The following is a 19,327-nucleotide window of genomic DNA, read 5'->3' as shown; positions in this document are numbered from 1 at the left end:
GTCTTGAGTGAGACCGGGAGAGATTTTAATTTTAACGTCCTTGCTATGGGTGTTAAATCCTGCGGACTTGGTGTCCGGTAATTCCCTGCCTAGTCCTTGTGACTTATCTTTTACCCTTTTCTCAAATGTTTCTCGCTTTAGTTCTTCACGTAGTGGAGCTTCTGGAGAACATTTGTCTACATTTTGATTATCCTTCAACCTTTGTTGTTACCCTTGTGCTCTGACACTTTGTGTGGGTTGGGTGCAGGAACGTAGTGAACAGGTCGATTGTAGCGGTCGTCGTTTTGATGGTGACGTACTTTACAGTTATTTCGACCGCGGAGGTTATTGGAATCATGGTTTCGTGGTAGAAACTGTTGTTGTGCGTCATCTCTTAACGCTCCAATACCTGATAATGCACCCTCTGACTGGAGTGAGAGCTCCTGGTAAAACTTCAAAACCGAGTGGTCAGGGCTCTTAGCGTTGCGAGCTTTTGATGCCTCAAAAGCAGGGCCCAAGTAGGTAATGAAGGTAGGATACATGTTCGACAGGAACATTTGTTTAAATGGTAACAGGTCTTCTATGCCTGTTTCAGTGAGTAGGCCAAAGTAAGCTGAACGAAGCCTATGATAGTAAGCTTGTGGGTATTCGTTCCGAGCTTGTTTGACCGTGCTAGCCAGTGAGCATGTTTACGAGTCGCAGAACCACTGAATTCTAATTTCAAAGCTGTGGCAAGTTTAGCGTAGTCATTTAGCACGTGTTGCTGTTGTAGACGAATGAACTTTGTCAAGTGTCTATTTCACGTTTGCTTCAACAGGTAACCCCTGTCAGAACCCATAGTGTTCGGGTAGCCATCCAACGCGTCCTCTATGTCAGCTAGGAACGTCTCAGTATCGTTTGGCTGACCTGGAACGGAGTCAAAGGTGGGGAAATTCTTGACGAGTTTGTCAAGGTATTCCGCGTCAATCGGGCGGAGAGGGTTAGCTTCATCCTGTGGGGAAAGTGGGGCCGAAAGGCCAAGAGGAGAAGCCAAGCTTTGGCTCTGTTGGCCAAGAGGCGCCATATTACTCAGTGCCGAATGGCCGAGAGGAGAAGAATGAGGGACACATGACGGAGGCAATGTCTGAAACCTATTGTCTTCACTCCTTTGAGCACCGGGCTCCGGTTGTTTGGATGGATAGTCACGCTGTAGAGCATGGCCATTCTGGACATCCTCCAGATGGTACCTAAGGGTGGTATTCTGCTGCATTGCAGAGTTCACTTGAGCGCTTAGAGTACTGATTTTGGACACGAGTGTCGCACTTGCTCCTTTCGGTCTTGTTCCTATCTGTCATGGTTTGCAGATAGAGGTCTTGAGTACAGAGCGAGAGATTCAGTGAGGAGATTTCTTCCACTTGCTTAGAAATGTTGTGCTTGTTCATCGTCATAAGTCTTTGTATTTGCAATTACTTATAATTGTTCAGATTTCAAAAGCAGTTCCTCGACTAACAGAATGTTTTCATTTCCTGCTTTTGTCAGTAGTTGCTCAGTTCTCTCCACCTGTCCCCTCACGTTAGCCATGTCTGGCACGTGCTTCAGCTGTGCACTGTGGTATTGGACCGATGCCATATTTTTATGGCGATACATCAGTGCAAAAGTGTCACGTTCTGACCTTTATTTTCCTTTGTTTTGTCTTTATGTAGTATGGTCAGGGCTTGAGTTGGGGTGGGCAGTCTATGTTTTGTGTTTCTATGTTTTTCTATTTCTGTGTTCGGCCTAGTATGGTTCTCAATCAGAGGCAGGTGTCGTTTGTTGTCTCTGATTGAGAATCATACTTAGACTGGGTTTCACTGTTGGTTTGTGGGTGTTTGTTTCCATGTCTGTGATTTTCACCACACAGTACTGTTTCAGTTTTGTTATTTCACGTATTCGTTCATTGTTTTTGTATTTCATAGTGTTCAGTGCTTTTGTTATTAAAATCGTCATGAACACTTACCACGCTGCATTTTGGTCCGATCCTTACTCCTCTTCAGACGAAAAGGAGGAAATCTGCCGTTACAGAAACACCCACCAACAGAGGACCAAGCGGCGTGGTAATGGGCAGCAGCAACAGCGGCCGAAGACATAGGACTCATGGACTTGGGAGGAAATTCTAGATGGGAGAGGACCCTGGGCACAGTCAGGGGAATATCGCCGCCCCAAAGCAGAGCTGGAGGCAGCGAAGGCAGAGAGGCGCTGGTATAAGGAGGCAGCACGGCGGCGCAGTTGGAAGCCCAAGAGTCAGCCCCAAAAATGTATTGGGGGGAGGCACACAGGGAGTGTGGCGAAGCCAGGTTGGAGACCTGCGCCAACTCTGTGCTTACCGGAGTGCGAGAGGGACCAGGCAGGCACCGTGTTATGCTGTGGAGCGCACGGTGTCGCAGTTGCGGGTGCATAGCCCGGTGTGGTATATTCCAGCTCCTCGTATCGGCCGGGCTAGAGTGGGAATCGAGCCAGGTAAGGTTGGGCAGGCTCGGTGCTCAAGAGCTCCAGTGCACCTGCACAGTCCGGTCTATCCAGTGTCACCTCCACGCACCAGCCCTCCGGTGGCAGCCCCCCGAAACAGGCTGTCTCTCCGTCTCATCCCTACGGGTGCTCCCGCCTGTCCAGAGCTGCTAGAGTCTCCCGCCTGTCCAGAGCTGCTAGAGTCTCCCGCCTGTCCAGAGCTGCTAGAGTCTCCCGCCTGTCCAGAGCTGCTAGAGTCTCGCGTCTGTCCAGAGCTGCTAGAGCCGCCAGTCTGCAAGGAGCCGCAAGAGCCACCAGTCTGTAAGGAACCGCCAGTCTGCAATGAGCAGCCAGAGCCGCCAGTCTGCAAGGAGCCGCCAGAGCCACCAGTCTGCAAGGAGCCGCCAGAGCCACCAGTCTGCAAGGAGCCGCCAGAGCCGCCAGTCTGCAAGGAGCCGTCAGACCCGCCAGTCTGCAAGGAGCCGCCAGAGCCGCCAGTCTGCAAAGAGCCGCCTGAGCCGGCAGTCTGCAAGGAACCGCCAGTCAGCCAGCATCCGCCAGAGCCGCCAGTCAGCCAGGATCCGTCAGTCAGCTAGGATTTGCCAGAGCCGCCAGTCAGCCAGGATCTGCCAGAGCCGCCAGTCAGACATTTCTGGGATATAAAAAAGGACTTTATAAGATCTTCAAAGGTAAGTGATTTATTTTAATGCTATTTGTTACGTTTGTGATGCCTGTGCTGGTTTGGAAAAGTATTTTGCTGTGGGGCGCTGTCCTCAGATAATCGCATGGTATGCTTTTGCCATAAATCATTTTTGAAATCTGACAACTCAGTTGGATTAACCTCTTTAGGGGGTGTGGAAGGTAGCGTCCCACCTGGCCAACATCCAGTGAAATTGCAGAGTGCCAAATTCATAAACAGTTACCAGCCAATGAGAGGAGTTACACAAGTGAGAAATAGCGATAAAATTAATCACTTACCTTTGATGAAATGAATATGGTTGCACTCACAAGACTCCCATTTACTCAATAAATGTTTGTTTTGTTCGATAAAGTCCATCTTCATATCCAAAAACCTACATTTTGTTTGGGCGTTTTGTTCAGTAATCCATAGGCTCAAAGGCAGTCACAACAGGCAGACGAAAAATCTGAAACTTATCAGTAAGGTTCGTAGAAACATGTCAATCGATGTTTATAATCAATCCTCAGGTTGTTTTTAGTCATAATAATCAATCATATTTCAACCGGAAAAAAAGCTTTGTCAATATAAAAGGAAAATAACAAAGGCGTACTCTCGGTCGCGCTCATGAAAAACCTCTGGAACACTGCAGTGTCCACTCATTCAGTGGTCTTACTCCCTCATTTTTCAGATTACAAGCCTGAAACAATTTCTGTTGACATCAAGTGGAAGTGCAATTTGAGTCCTATGTCCTAAGTCAATGGAAAACTCCAAACATAAAAAAATCCCACTTCCTGGATAGATTTTTCTCAGGTTTTCGCCTGCCATATCAGTTCTGTTATACTTAAAGACATTATTTTTAACAGTTTTAGAACCTTTAGAGTGTTTTCTATCCAAATCTACCAATTATATGCATATCCTAGCCTCTGGGCCTGAGTAACAGGCAGTTTACTTTTGGCACACTTTTCATCCGGAGGTGAAAATAGTGCCCCCTACCCTAAGGAAGTTAACGAGAAGTTAAGCTTTTAAATGATGTAGGACACTTGTATGTTCATGAATGTTTAATATTACAATGTTTAATATTGCAATTTGAATTAGGCTCACTCCAGCTTCACCGGATGTTGTCGATTTTGATCCCGGTAACGGGATCCATGCGCTAAGAGGGAATGATGAAGGCCACTATGTTCTTAGGGACCTTCAATGCTGCAGAAATGTTTTTGAACCCTTCCCCAGATCTGGGCATCAACACAATCCTGTCCCGGAGCTCAACAGAAAATTCCTTCGACCTCATGTCTTGGTTGTTGCTCAAATATGCACTGTCAACCTTATAGTGACAGGTGTGTGCTTTTCCAAATCATGTCCAATCAATTGAATATACCACAGGTGGACTCCAATCAAGTTGTAGAAACATATCAAAGATGATCAATATAAACAGGATGGGTCTGAATACTTATGTGAATAAGGTATTTCTGTTTTTTATATTTAATACATTTTCAAAAAACAATGTTTTACCTGTTTTCACTTGTCATTATGGGGTATTGTGTGTAGATTGATAAGGGAAAAATATATTTAATCAATTTTAGAATAAGTCTATAACGTAGCAAAATGTAGAAGAATTCAAGGTGTCTGAATACGTTCTGAATGCACTGCATGTGCAAAATCAATGTATGCCTTAACAAACAGTGATTAAACAGGACATTGACTGTATTGTTAGATGTTTTTAATCAGGGGGTTTATACCATGTACATGTATATTCCAATACATGAACATTTAACAATGTCAAAACAGATCTATGTCCACTGGTCTCAGAGGCACATTTAAAATAAGGGCAAAGAATCCACCAGTCAGAATCAGAGCAATCAGCTGCTTAGTGCCTTTTTAACTCATTCATCCATCTATCCCTCCATCCACTGGAGACAAGACAAAATTATATTTTCTGTTAGTATTATGGTTGGAAAAGCGAACTTCCTTCTAAATATCTCAATGTAACACAAACATGTCAGTCCTTAAATTAAAGTTCACTTCCTATGTATTCTGTAAAGACTACAAAGACAGATGAACTGGATGCTATTGAGTATGTACAGTCACCTCCAAGTGTTCTCTCTTCTATGTCTGTCAAAGTGATAAAGCGTTTGGTATAGTTAGCAGATACGACAGATTTGAGGAAGAGTGTTCTGTCTCTCTCGCACACGCACACACACGCACATGCGCACACACACGCGCACACACAGGCAGGACAGATGTGAGCTCAGTGATAAGTTCTCTCCTCAGCCCTCTTTCTGCTGCTGGGACACCCCTGGGACCGGCACAAACATCTGGAAGGAATATACAATGGGAATGATACAGTAACCAGAGTAATGAAAAATAGATACACCACCATGCCACCATTTAAACACAAGCTGACCTGTGTGTGTGTGTGTGTGTGTGTGTGTGTGTGTGTGTGTGTGTGTGTGTGTGTGTGTGTGTGTGTGTGTGTGTGTGTGTGTGTGTGTGTGTGTGTGTGTGTGTGTGTGTGTGTGTGTGTGTGTGTGTGTGTGTGTGCACGCATGTGTTGTTGATATGCAACCTGCTTCGCTAATAACTTTGGTGTACATGCCTAAAGAAACAACTGCAAATACCAATATAGAGCAGCCCACATGGACGAGGGCTGTACAGTAAGTGTGTCATTCTATTAATATGATTCCCACCAGACACGGCATTTTATCTACTTCGATCCTCTTCATCCAAAACACCTGTTTAAAGTTCATTTCTGATTGGATTGTTGTTGCTCGGGACCTATGGTTATTTAGTTGCAGTCACATAATATAACAAATCTGGAATATTGCAGATAATCATTGCACTGTTTACTTTAAATCTGCATTGAGATAATATGCATAAATAAAAATGCAAGGTTTTGAGATGAATTCTGCTGCAGGTATTGTGAGTAATATGGTACTTTCCCACCAGATTATAGTCCAGTTTTTGGACAAATTTACCCTATAGTCATATTAACAGTCTTGTGTACAGTTTTGTACTCTCATATATCAATATATTCTATGCTTAAGGTTAGCCAGACAAGCTAAAGAGACGGTTATACATTAAACATGAATTGTCAGAAAGACACAAACTGCTTAAAAGCGTTGGGTGATGGGGTCAGAGGAGTGGTGCAGAATTTGAGTCGGTAGGAAACGTATAAAGAGAGGGTTTAAATGTGGCTGGTTGTGCTGCTTAAACATTGACCCAAACGGCACCTGGAGTCCCAAACGGCACCTGTTACCAATATAGTGCACTACTTTTGACCAGAGCCCTATTATCGGCCATTGTCAAAAGTAGTGCACTATATGAGGAATGCCTTTTGGGATGCAGAATTGTTTAGAGCTCAGTGAAGTGAGATCCTTGCCACAGGGGACTGCCTCAGGGCTTTTCTATAATGAGCTTTTGAAAATGTCGCAAATAATGTCAATTTTCCTACTTACATGTCCCACTTAGGAATGTATTAACAGATCCCTGTAGGTTGCAAAGGTATTTACAATATTACTACTATTGCACCACTACAGCAACAACAACTCATAGTGATGATAATGGCCATAGTAATAGTGTTAATGTTGATCATTGCTTTTCAAGAAGCCTGACACCAACAATTATGTTATTGCATTCATATGAAATTATTTCAGTCTTTCTCTCTCAAGCGCTCTGTTTTGATAGAGTCCAGTTTGTTTGCAGGGCGATTAGATGTGATGTAGTGGAGGATAAACTCAGACGTGTGTTGCAGCTACAGCATGCCAGTGGGTCTGTCAAGGTAATGTTGCCTTTTAGTACAGTACACATAGCCAATAATCTCCATCAATTTTCCCTCAACCAGCATCTGATTCTCTGCTAGCATCGCTTGACTGGCATTGAGTTCTTTAAAACCGACCCTGGCCTTGGATGGAAGTTTAGCCCGGGCCCCGTCTCACCGGCTCCTAGCGGCCTTTGTTTTCCTGCATGCCCCAGTGCATCCTGGGACAGCAGTGAAGCCCCACCCCGGACAGCCAGCCCTCTCTGCCCCGGGACCTCTTCATTACCTGACATTAAATGTTTTAAAGTTTGCATAATTGATTCTCTCCCAATAAGTCGGGATTGATTTATGGCAGTCTGGACTGTAGAAGGTAGCTAGCTGGTGTTTAAAAATTCATAGCCCTGCTATGTGTCTTCACAATCCATTAGGCGCTCCTGGACCCAGAGTCCTTGCATTGATTGACCTTGTGCTGAGTATCTCATAGGCTCCGCATTTTTTCCCTCCACTGCTATATAGTGTGGGAAGAGTTATGTTTTAGCTTTTTTTCCCTTGATAGCTCGACTTTGATTTTCTCTAACTCCTCCTGATTTTCTCTTACTCCTCCTGTCTAAAGCTATCTCCCTCTTGTTCTCTCTGTTTCTCTATCTCACTCTCTCACTCCTCCCTTCCTCTCACTATCTGTCTCTCACCCTCTCTGTTTCTCTCCCTCTCACTCACTCTCCCTCCTTCTCCCTCCCTTTCTCTCTCGCTATCTTTCTCTCCCGTCTATCCTCTCTCTCTCACCCCCTCTCTCTCTCTTCCTCCCTCCATCTAGATTGAAGCCGTTATTCGGAGCGAGACGATGAATAAATAAAGCATGTTCCATAAACAGCTTTCCACTATTATTTAAGCTTCCAGGGCCGGGCACTCTGACATACTCCCTCTCCTGCCATCAAATTCAAGTGTGTAAATTTTCTAAAAGGCTCTGAATGTTTTATGATGATTTCAGGGAATGACAGAGTAATAGCTGAATAGTGAAGCTATTAGTTTTAATATTTATATTGAGTGGTTTAATCATTAATGTGACAGGATGTAAAATCTGAGCTGCGGGACGTATGTGCTTCACAACCACAGCCACTTGGTAAAAAAGATTTGTTTTGTCGAGTAGCACCATGCAGGCTGCAGTCATCACCAAGCTGTTGTGATCTAGCTGGCTGCCGATCGGGGTGAGAGGCGATGCGTAACGCACTACTCCATCAATTTTAATCTTACCTTGAGAAAAAAGCACTTCTTGAAAAGAGTTTGTTTCAAATATAGAGAGCGTTCCTGAAAAAGCAACATATCTTAAGAATGTTGTTTAGAATTCAGAGGTTAAATCCTGGATTGATGTAATCTCAAGCCTAGTAATATCATGTTTGTAATACTTACTGATATTATAGTTCCCTAAACTTTTTATGTAGTTTGCATCAGAAGGCAAGAAACTACAGAATTCTCCTTATATTTCCAATGTTAATTTCCATGATCCCTTGGTTAGAGATCTCCTGTATCCTAAAACTAATAAACTATCTTGATCCTAACCGAATGCTAACAATGTATACTGAACAAAAATATAAAAGCAACATGTAAAGTGTTGGTCCCATGTTTCATGAGCTGAAATAAAAGATCCCAGAAAATGTCAATACGCAGAAAAAGCTTATTTCTTGCAAATGTTGTGTACAACTTTGTTTACGTCCCTGTTGGTGAGCATGTATCTTCTGCCAAGATAATCCATCCACCTGACAGATGTGGAATATCAAGAAGCTGATTAAACATCATGATCATTACACAGGTGCACCTTGTGCAAGACAGTAAAAGGCCACCCTAAAATGTGCGGTTTTGTCACAAAACACAATGTCCCAGATGTTTCAAGTGTTAAGGGAGTTTTCAAACATTTGTCTCAAATTTAAAGGGAATTTTAGAGAATTTGGCAGTACGTCAAACTTGCCTCACAAACGCAGACCACGCCAGTCCAGGAGCTCCACATCCGGCTTCTTCACCTGCGGGATGGTCTGAGAAAAGCCACCTGGACAGCTGATGAAACTGGGTTTGCACAACAAAATGATTTATGCGCAAACTGTGATAAACCGTCACAGGGAAGCTCAACTGAGTGCTCGTTGTCCTCACCAGAGTCTTGACCTGACTGCAGTTCGGGGTTGTAACCAACTTCAGTGGGCATGTGCTCACCTTTGATGGCCACTGGCACGCTGGAGAAGTGTGCTCTTCATGGATGAATCCCGTTTTCAACTGTACTGGGCAGTTGGCAGACAGTGTATGGTATGATTTGGCAAATGGTTTGCTGATGTCAACGTTGTGAACATAGTGCCCCATGGTGGTGGTGGGGTTATGGTATGGGCAGGCATACGCTACGGACAACGAACACAATTACATTTTCTCAATGTTAATTTGAATGAACTGAATTACCGTGATGAGATCCTGAGGCCCATTTTCGTGCCATTCATCCGCTAACATCACCATATTTTTCAGCATGATAATGCACAGCCCCATATCGCAATGATCTGTACACAATTCCTGGAAACTGCCTACTCACCAGACATGTCACACATTGAGCATGTTTGGGATGCTCTGGATCTACGTGTACGACAGTGTGTTCCAGTTCCCGCCAATATCCAGCAACTTCGCACAGCCATTGAAGAGGAATGGGACAACATTCCACAGGCCACAATCCACAGCCTGATCAACTCTACGCAAAGGAGATATGTCACGCTGCATGAGGAAAATGGTTGGCACAACGGATACTGACTGGTTTTCTGTGCCACACCCTCACTTTTTTAAAGGTATCTGTAACCAACAGATGCATATCTATCTTCCCATTCATGTGAAATCCATAGATTAGGGTCTATTGAATTTATTTCAGTGAACTGATTTCCTTTTATGAACAGTAACTCAGAAAAATTGTTAAAATCGTTGCATGTTGTGTTAATATTTTTGTTCAGTGTAGATTAATACTTTTACACTATATCTAAAAATATACTATTGTCAACATTACACTTCATTTAGGGCCTGGCTCTATACATAGCGCAGAATATCTACGCTGTAAAACGGTTCACATGAAGGTCATTTCCGATAGAGCCGATATGCAGCGTTTAACGTGAATGCAGTCTCCGCGACCGCGGGACCATTTCCTTTAATTGTCAATTGCACTGTAACGCTTATCTTCAGCGCTATGTATTGAATTGAGCTATTAATTTAATTAACAATGCAGCACTCCATCACTCTCCTTCCATCACTCTCCTTCAAATAGCCCTTATACAGCCTAGAGGTGTGTTGGGTCATTGTCCTGTTGAAAAAAAAATGATAGTCCCACTAAGCGCAAACCATATGGGATGGCGTATCGCTGCAGAATGCTGTTGTAGCCATGCTGGTTAAGTGTGCCTTGAATTCTAAATAAATCACTGACAGTGTCACCAGCAAGACACCCCCACACCATCACAACTCCTCCTCCATGCTTCACGGTGGGAACTACACATGCAGAGATCAGGTTGAGGCTGGTGAAGCTCATGAAGCTGGTTGAGAGAATGGGAAAAGTGTGCAAAGCTGTCATCAAGGCAAAGGGTGGCCAATTTGAAGAATCTAAAACATAAATATATAAACTAACACTTTTTTGGTTACTACATGATTCCATATGTGTTATTTCATAGTGTTGATGTCTTCAGTATTATTCTACAATATAGAAAATAGTAAAAATAAAGAAAAACCCTTGAATGAGTACGTGTGTCCAAACTCTTCACTGGTACTGTATATAAATATATTTTTTACATCTAAAACATGTAAGGGTTTCAACGTAAGAGTTTGTGTCATAACCAATGTATGATGATGCAACTGTCAATAACGAAGGCTGTCCTCAGTCAAAGCCTTCCAGAAATATAGAGCCACAGTTTGGTGTTGTTTTTGTCCTGTGGCACAGGAAGCTTTAAAACAGGCCTGATGTATTTTCTGCTCTTCGGAGCTCTGTAGAGTTAAAGGCCAGTTTATTCTTGTGGGTATCAGGCCTGGTGGTCCTGAGGGGGACCATACTCTTTCATGCACAGTTAGTGCACTTGACTCAGCCTGGAGACGCTCTCAGATGGAAAAGCCATGTTTAGAGGACGTCTTATGACACATTAAAGCACTGCTGCTCCATTGTTTTAGCTCTTACTAAATGTCACTTCCCTCTCCGGAGCCTGGCCACTCAGGGACATAGAGAAAAGCTTTCTTGTCATTGTTGTTCCAAAACAGGGTACATTTGGAAATGGGGGAAGTCTGGTGGTTGTAGTCTGTCCGGATGGCCATCATGTGTATTCAGTGTTGTGAAAGAACAATGAGAGAGTGTAACAATTAAGTTAATGAAATATGTTCATTGGATTTATGAGTTGGACTTTCAGTGTACTTGATAATGACAGATGACAAGAGACTGGATAGTGATGTGTGACTTCAAATTGATACTCAGGTAACATAGATTCAATTTTAATGAGTGTGATGATGGCTATGATGGAACTGATTGGCTGTAATTCATAAGGTGTGTATAAGAAGGTGTGTAAGCTTTCTCCCAGCTAATCCCCCACCAGCTCCTACTTTCTAAGGCACACACACACAACGCTCTCTAGGGCAGAGGATAATAGCCTGTCTGGATTCCACTGTGGGTCTAATTCAGGAAGAGAACAGATGTTTCATATAGACTGCACCTCTAACTATGTGTTTGTGTGTGTGTGTCTGTGTGTGTGTGTATGTGCGCACTTGTGTGTGTGTGTGTGTGTGTGTGTCTGAGAGCACCCGTGTGTGTGCACGCACGTGTATGCACGGCCTGTGTGCTCAACGTGTGTGTGTATGTGTGTGTGTATGCCTGTGTTCTCATGCCCATTTGGCCTAGACATGTATCTGTACATGCCTGTGTGCGTGAAGTGAGACCACTTTCCCCCATCTCCCTGAATACATGAGAGGATGTTAACGTGGCAAGCGCCTCATATTAACCACCAGCAATGGAATGACTTGGGGGCCTTCTGGCTGAACATGCCCACAAATGATAATAGGATACATTAGTGGAACCAAATATGGTGATCTAGATCTCTATTTCTCTATCTTCCTTTCTCTCCCTCTCCCTCTCTCTCTCTTTTTCACTCTCCCTTTCAATCTAACTGCTAAGAGGGGTTTGCGGTCGACACCAGCACTTCTTGCTCATCCTTGCAGAATAAATATGGTATTTCTGCCGGTATGGCGCAGAATATAAAGAGATGTACTGTATCATAATCTCATTCCCCTGTGCTCTGCCTACCGTCCCCTACAAGGAACCAGGTATGATAACACTACTTTCCACATGTGCTGGAGTCTAATTACATTGCCTGTGTCCCAAATGGCACCCTATTCCCTATATAGAGCCCTAGGGGCCCTGGTCAAAAGTACTGCACTAAATGGATCAAATGGGTTGCCATTTGGGATGCAGATATATTCTACAGGGGTTTTGGAGGGGACAGCAACCTGCAGAGACAATGCCAATGAGATAAAATATTTGATCCATTAGTTCGACTTCATGAATGGAAAATACAGTATTGTATGCTATGTAAAATGTATGTTGCGTTAACATTCATGACATTACCCTGAAGAAGGTACAGTGATGCTGACACATTGGTGACGTACCTAATAAATTATTGGGAGTTAATATATTGAGTGTGCAACACTCTTTAATTTAATCTATATAACATTCATATAGGAAAATGTATTAGGCTTGAGTCACGTGTGAGTGTAAATACGAGTGTATATCATATGTATTTTCAGTATTACAAATGCAACAAGGCTTCAATGCATGCTTTTATAATGTTATTCAGTCCTTCAAGATATTTCTCCAAGGAAGGAAGGGAGAGAGACGTGTGAGGTGGGCATTGTGTGCTCCCTAGGCAGGTGGTGGTCTCTATGGTGAAGTGACACGCCACTCTGTGATCCTCTCCACGGGGGCACGCTTTCCCCTTCTCCACGTTCGGGGGTACACACCCCCATGTCTCCCCTCTACCTTCCTGTGTCAGGGGTGCTACTGTCACCTCTTACTATGCCATAATTTCCTATGCTGCTGTGAAATACACACACTTAATACTGTACACACAACTCCCACACACACAGGAACAGGAACCGAAGCTGGGTACTGTGTTGAAGCTCTAAATGATGAGTGACAGTTATTACTGAATGCTACGTCTTCATCTGGCGTACATGACAGGGTTCATTAGTACAGCTGGTTAATGCTACTGCTACTGTACAGATAGATACTTATATTACAGTACTACTATTACATATTCATTAGTACCACTACATATTGTTATAATCTCATACTCTCCAATTTATGTTCTGATCATTTATTTGGACAGTCCATCTGTACATTCTCAAAAGATTACATACAGACAATAAGTCAAATTTAAACTAGCTATATACTAATCCTAACCGTAGCCCTAAACCTAACCTTAACCCTTATCTTAACCCTAAACTTACCCTTACCCTAAACCTAGCCTTAACTCTAACCTTTACCCTAACCCTTATTCTAAACCTTGTCCTAACCCTAAGCATAACCTTAGCAACCAGTTGCTTATCAACAGATTGTTGATAGTATGACCATCTGTAAAGCATCTACATATGGACTGAACAGACAAAGTGTGACGATGTACTTGTACTATCCTTATAGTAACAACACATCCAAGACCTTCACAGATTTAATTTGATGTCCCAACGGCCGTATTGTATTGTAAACATGCTGTAAGAGACAATCCCAGAAATGTGTATATCGATGTACAGTGTGTGATATGTGCAGGCATGCAGGTCCCAGTCCACTACGGCGCTATACAGCAGCAGCCCACTTTAACACTAGATTGACAGGCTACAGTGATCTCTTTGAAGAGTGTGAACCTCTGAACTTGGTTAATAAAACATTAGAGACAGCCTGAGACGACCACCTGAGAAGGGTAGGGGAGGCAGGGGAGGCAGGGGGGAAAGCATGGGTCACTGGTGTTCAACGGCCTTACACAGCACCTCCACTACAGTACATATGCATCCCAAATAGTACCCTTTTCCCTATATAGTGCACTACTTTTAACCTGGGCCCTATGGGAAAAGGGTGGGATGTACTACAGATGTAGGATCTTAATCCGATCACTATTTTGTTGCTGAGAATTCATTGTTTTTGTTGAGATTATGCAGATGAGCTTTTACATAAATTCACTGAAAACTCACACTAACACACGGTTATATTCACAGTATTGTTATTTTCATGCAGCCTACTTTTGGCCAGCTAATGGCATAACCACGATCAAGGGTGCCATTTGGGACACAACCTACCTCAGAAGAGAGCGGGCCTCATTAAAATCAAGGAGATCTAAGGTTGTAAAGACCAGAGGAAGAGGGGTTGGTGGGTACCTCTGGCTCAAAGCACCACAGACTCCCAGGGAATCAACTCTTTGAGGAGGGAGTTGCAGGAGACCATAAGTATAAAGCCTCAAATGATATAAAACAATGGACGTTTAGCATCGGCCTTTAGTTCTCTCTTCATCTACCTGCTGCTTCATACCTCTCCTGTAGTACTCATTCATTCAGCCTGCTGCTTCGTACAGTACCTATCCAGTAGTACTCATTAATTCAGCCTGCTGCTTCATACTTCTCCTGTAGTACTCATTCATTCAGCCTGCTGCTTCATACTTCTCCTGTAATACTCATTCATTCAGCCTGCTGCTTCATACCTCTACTGTAGTACTCATTCATTCAGCCTGCTGATTCATACCTCTCCTGTAGTACTCATTCATTCAGCCTGCTGCTTCATACAGTACCTCTCCTGTAGTACTCATTCATTCAGCCTGCTGCTTCATACCTCTCCTGTAGTACTCATTCATTCAGCCTGCTGCTTCATACAGTAAATCTCCTGTAGTACTCATTCATTCAGCCTGCTGCTTCATACCTCTCCTGTAGTACTCATTCATTCAGCCTGCTGCTTCATACCTCTCCTGTAGTACTCATTCATTCAGCCTGCTGCTTCATACTTCTCCTGTAGTACTCATTCATTCAGCCTGCTGCTTCATACCTCTCCTATAATATTCCTTCATTGAACCTTCTGCTTCAAAACTAAACATGACTAGACGGAGGAATGGAGAGATAGAGAGAGACGCTTTGACTATGTACAGACTCAGTGAGCGTAGCCTTGCTATTGAGAGAGGCCACTGTAGGCAGACCTGTCTCTCAACAGAAGACAGGCCTATGTGCTCACTGCCCACAAAATGAGGTGGAAACTGAGCTGCACTTCCTAACCTCCAGCCAAATGTATGACCAAATTAGAGACACATATCTCCCTTACAGACCCCCAAAGAATTTGAAAACAAAATCTATTTTTTTTCATAAATTCCCATATCTATTAGGTGAAATATCACAGTGTGCCATCACAGCAGCAAGATCTGTGAACAGTGAAGAACAAACATAATTGTAAATACAACCCATATTTATGTTTATTTACTTTCCCTTTTGTACTTTAACATTGTTACAACACTGTACATAGCCATAATACGACATTTTAAATGTCTCTATTCCTTTGAAACTTTGTGAGTGTAATGTATACTGTTAATTTCTGATTGTTTATTTCACTTTAGTTTATTATCCATTTCACTTGTTGGCAATGTAAACATATATTTCCCATGCCAATAAAGCCCATTTGAATTGAAATTGAGAGAGAGAGAGTTCCCTGGTTCTCTTGGGATTGAGCCACATCAAATTCACCTGTTTTTATTCCTCAGATAAAAAGAGACAGACAGTTATCTGTTTAATGTGGACTAAGTCCTCTCTGTTTAGTACTTATAGTGACTTCAATACACTCTCTGAAACATTCCCACGGGCACACACACATGCAGATGCGCATACACACACACACACACACACACACACACACACACACACACACACACACACACACACACACACACACACACACACACACACACACACACACACACACACACACACACACACACACACACACACACACATACACCCCTCCTTCCCATGTGCTGTTTTCTAGGCAAACATCCCACATTTTTCATTACCATAGAAGAATAAATAACACTGGATATATGCAGCTAAAATGCATAATTGGGGCATTGTAAGGCATTTTTTCATGGAACTATTTGTTTTTCATCATATTTCAATAATTTACACGGTTGATTGTGTAAAGAGTGGGGGGGATGAGCCAGAGCGGGGAGCTGTTAGGCCCATTTTCTAAGTCACTGTGTTTGTTCAGCTGTCTCGCCTTTCTGTCGCTCACATTTCATCTTTCCCTCTTTATTTACCAAGGGCTTTGGCCGTCTTCCCAGTCATGTACTGAAGCTTTGCAGCTTTGCAGGGACAGGCAGTATGGCTGTCAGTGTGTGGCATCCAAAATGACACCATATTCCCTGGTCAAAAGTAGTGCACTAAATATTTTGGACTCAGAAGGTTAGTCGTCTCGGATCACTATAGCTTCTAATGGGTGTCATCATGGTACCCGAAAATTAGGTCGGCGGAACAATAAACCTGCTTTTCCATTAAATTATGAATTTATATTTCTAAGTAACCAGTGGCCCTCTGATTAAGCCTGAACTCAGTACTGTGTGAAGTTGTTTTCTTGGTTAACATACAGATTAGGATGTTAATTTGAGCAACTTCATTAAAGCAGGAAAATAATCCCGCAGCAACAGGAAATGTGAATTATTTTGTGGATTGTAATCAATGGACATTTTTGCAAGTAGTTTTTCGTAACAGAATAATCCAGTTGGAAGTTGCAAACTTCAGAAACCAACCCTCCTCTCCTCCCTTTCTGCATCCTTTGACTCTCTATGTCCCCTATCCTCCAGGCCGGCTCGGTCCTCCCCTCCCGCTCCGTGGCTCGACGACTCATTGCGAGCTCACAGAACAGGGCTCCGGGCAGCCGAGCGGAAATGGAGGAAAACTCGCCTCCCTGCGGACCTGGCATCCTTTCACTCCCTCCTCTCTACATTCTCCTCCTCTGTCTCTGCTGCTAAAGCCACTTTCTACCACTCTAAATTCCAAGCATCTGCCTCTAACCCTAGGAAGCTCTTTGCCACCTTCTCCTCCCTCCTGAATCCTCCTCCCCCCTCCTCCCTCTCTGCAGATGACTTCGTCAACCATTTTGAAAAGAAGGTCGACGACATCCGATCCTCGTTTGCTAAGTCAAACGACACCGCTGGTTCTGCTCACACTGCCCTACCCTGTGCTCTGACCTCTTTCTCCCCTCTCTCTCCAGATGAAATCTCGCGTCTTGTGACGGCCGGCCGCCCAACAACCTGCCCGCTTGACCCTATCCCCTCCTCTCTTCTCCAGACCATTTCCGGAGACCTTCTCCCTTACCTCACCTCGCTCATCAACTCATCCCTGACCGCTGGCTACGTCCCTTCCGTCCTCAAGAGAGCGAGAGTTGCACCCCTTCTGAAAAAACCTACACTCGATCCCTCCGATGTCAACAACTACAGACCAGTATCCCTTCTTTCTTTTCTCTCCAAAACTCTTGAACGTGCCGTCCTTGGCCAGCTCTACCGCTATCTCTCTCAGAATGACCTTCTTGATCCAAATCAGTCAGGTTTCAAGACTAGTTATTCAACTGAGACTGCTCTTCTCTGCATCACGGAGGCACTCTGCACTGCTAAAGCTAACTCTCTCTCCTCTGCTCTCATCCTTCTAGACCTATCGGCTGCCTTCGATACTGTGAACCATCAGATCCTCCTCTCCACCCTCTCCGAGTTGGGCATCTCCGGCGCGGCCCACGCTTGGATTGCGTCCTACCTGACAGGTCGCTCCTACCAGGTGGCGTGGCGAGAATCTGTCTCCACACCACGCGCTCTCACCACTGGTGTCCCCCAGGGCTCTGTTCTAGGCCCTCTCCTATTCTCGCTATACACCAAGTCACTTGGCTCTGTCATAACCTCACATGGTCTCTCCTATCATTGCTATGCAGACGACACACAATTAATCTTCTCCTTTCCCCCTTCTGATGACCAGGTGGCGAATCGCATCTCTGCATGTCTGGCAGACATATCAGTGTGGATGACGGATCACCACCTCAAGCTGAACCTCGGCAAGACGGAGCTGCTCTTCCTCCCGGGGAAGGACTGCCCGTTCCATGATCTCGCCATCACGGTTGACAACTCCATTGTGTCCTCCTCCCAGAGCGCTAAGAACCTTGGCGTGATCCTGGACAACACCCTGTCGTTCTCAACTAACATCAAGGCGGTGGCCCGTTCCTGTAGGTTCATGCTCTACAACATCCGCAGAGTACGACCCTGCCTCACACAGGAAGCGGCGCAGGTCCTAATCCAGGCACTTGTCATCTCCCGTCTGGATTACTGCAACTCGTTGTTGGCTGGGCTCCCTGCCTGTGCCATTAAACCCCTACAACTCATCCAGAACGCCGCAGCCCGTCTGGTGTTCAACCTTCCCAAGTTCTCTCACGTCACCCCGCTCCTCCGCTCTCTCCACTGGCTTCCAGTTGAAGCTCGCATCCGCTACAAGACCATGGTGCTTGCCTACGGAGCTGTGAGGGGAACGGCACCTCAGTACCTCCAGGCTCTGATCAGGCCCTACACCCAAACAAGGGCACTGCGTTCATCCACCTCTGGCCTGCTCGCCTCCCTACCACTGAGGAAGTACAGTTCCCGCTCAGCCCAGTCAAAACTGTTCGCTGCTCTGGCCCCCCAATGGTGGAACAAACTCCCTCACGACGCCAGGACAGCGGAGTCAATCACCACCTTCCGGAGACACCTGAAACCCCACCTCTTTAAGGAATACCTAGGATAGGATAAGTAATCCTTCTCACCCCCCCCCCCCTAAAAGATTTAGATGCACTATTGTAAAGTGGCTGTTCCACTGGATGTCATAAGGTGAATGCACCAATTTGTAAGTCGCTCTGGATAAGAGCGTCTGCTAAATGACTTAAATGTAAATGTAAACCTCAAAAACACTATACGTTTTAAATGTCCTGAATTGCAGGAAAGTTCTCCTGCAACAAGGTGATCAAAGTTCCTGTTCATGAGGTGAGAACCCAGGGATCAGTCCAAATTCCCAAACGAGATGGAGGTAGGGCCATATAATTCCAACTAGCAGTTAGAACGTTAGGATGCCATTAAAAACCCTTCTGACAGACAGACACAGACGTCTCTCTGAACAAGTCCATTTTGACTTGAGCAAAGCATCCATAGCGAGAGGCTGGCGCAAGAGGTGTCACAGGCTGGATCCCAAATGTTACCTTATTTTGTATTTAGCAGACTGCTTTTGACCAGACAACTTTTGACTAGGAAATAAGGTGCAATATGGGATGCAGTCACAGTGATTTGTTTTGATCTGTTTACTGCTACTGTGTAAAGAGGAAACCATTGTTTGGGAGACAAGGGATTATACTGAGCAGAGGGTAATTATGGTCCCTATACACTGAG

Source organism: Oncorhynchus keta, chromosome 1 (assembly GCF_023373465.1).
Source record: "Oncorhynchus keta strain PuntledgeMale-10-30-2019 chromosome 1, Oket_V2, whole genome shotgun sequence".
NCBI lineage: Eukaryota > Metazoa > Chordata > Actinopteri > Salmoniformes > Salmonidae > Oncorhynchus > Oncorhynchus keta.
Note: the sequence above shows the minus strand (reverse complement) of the source record.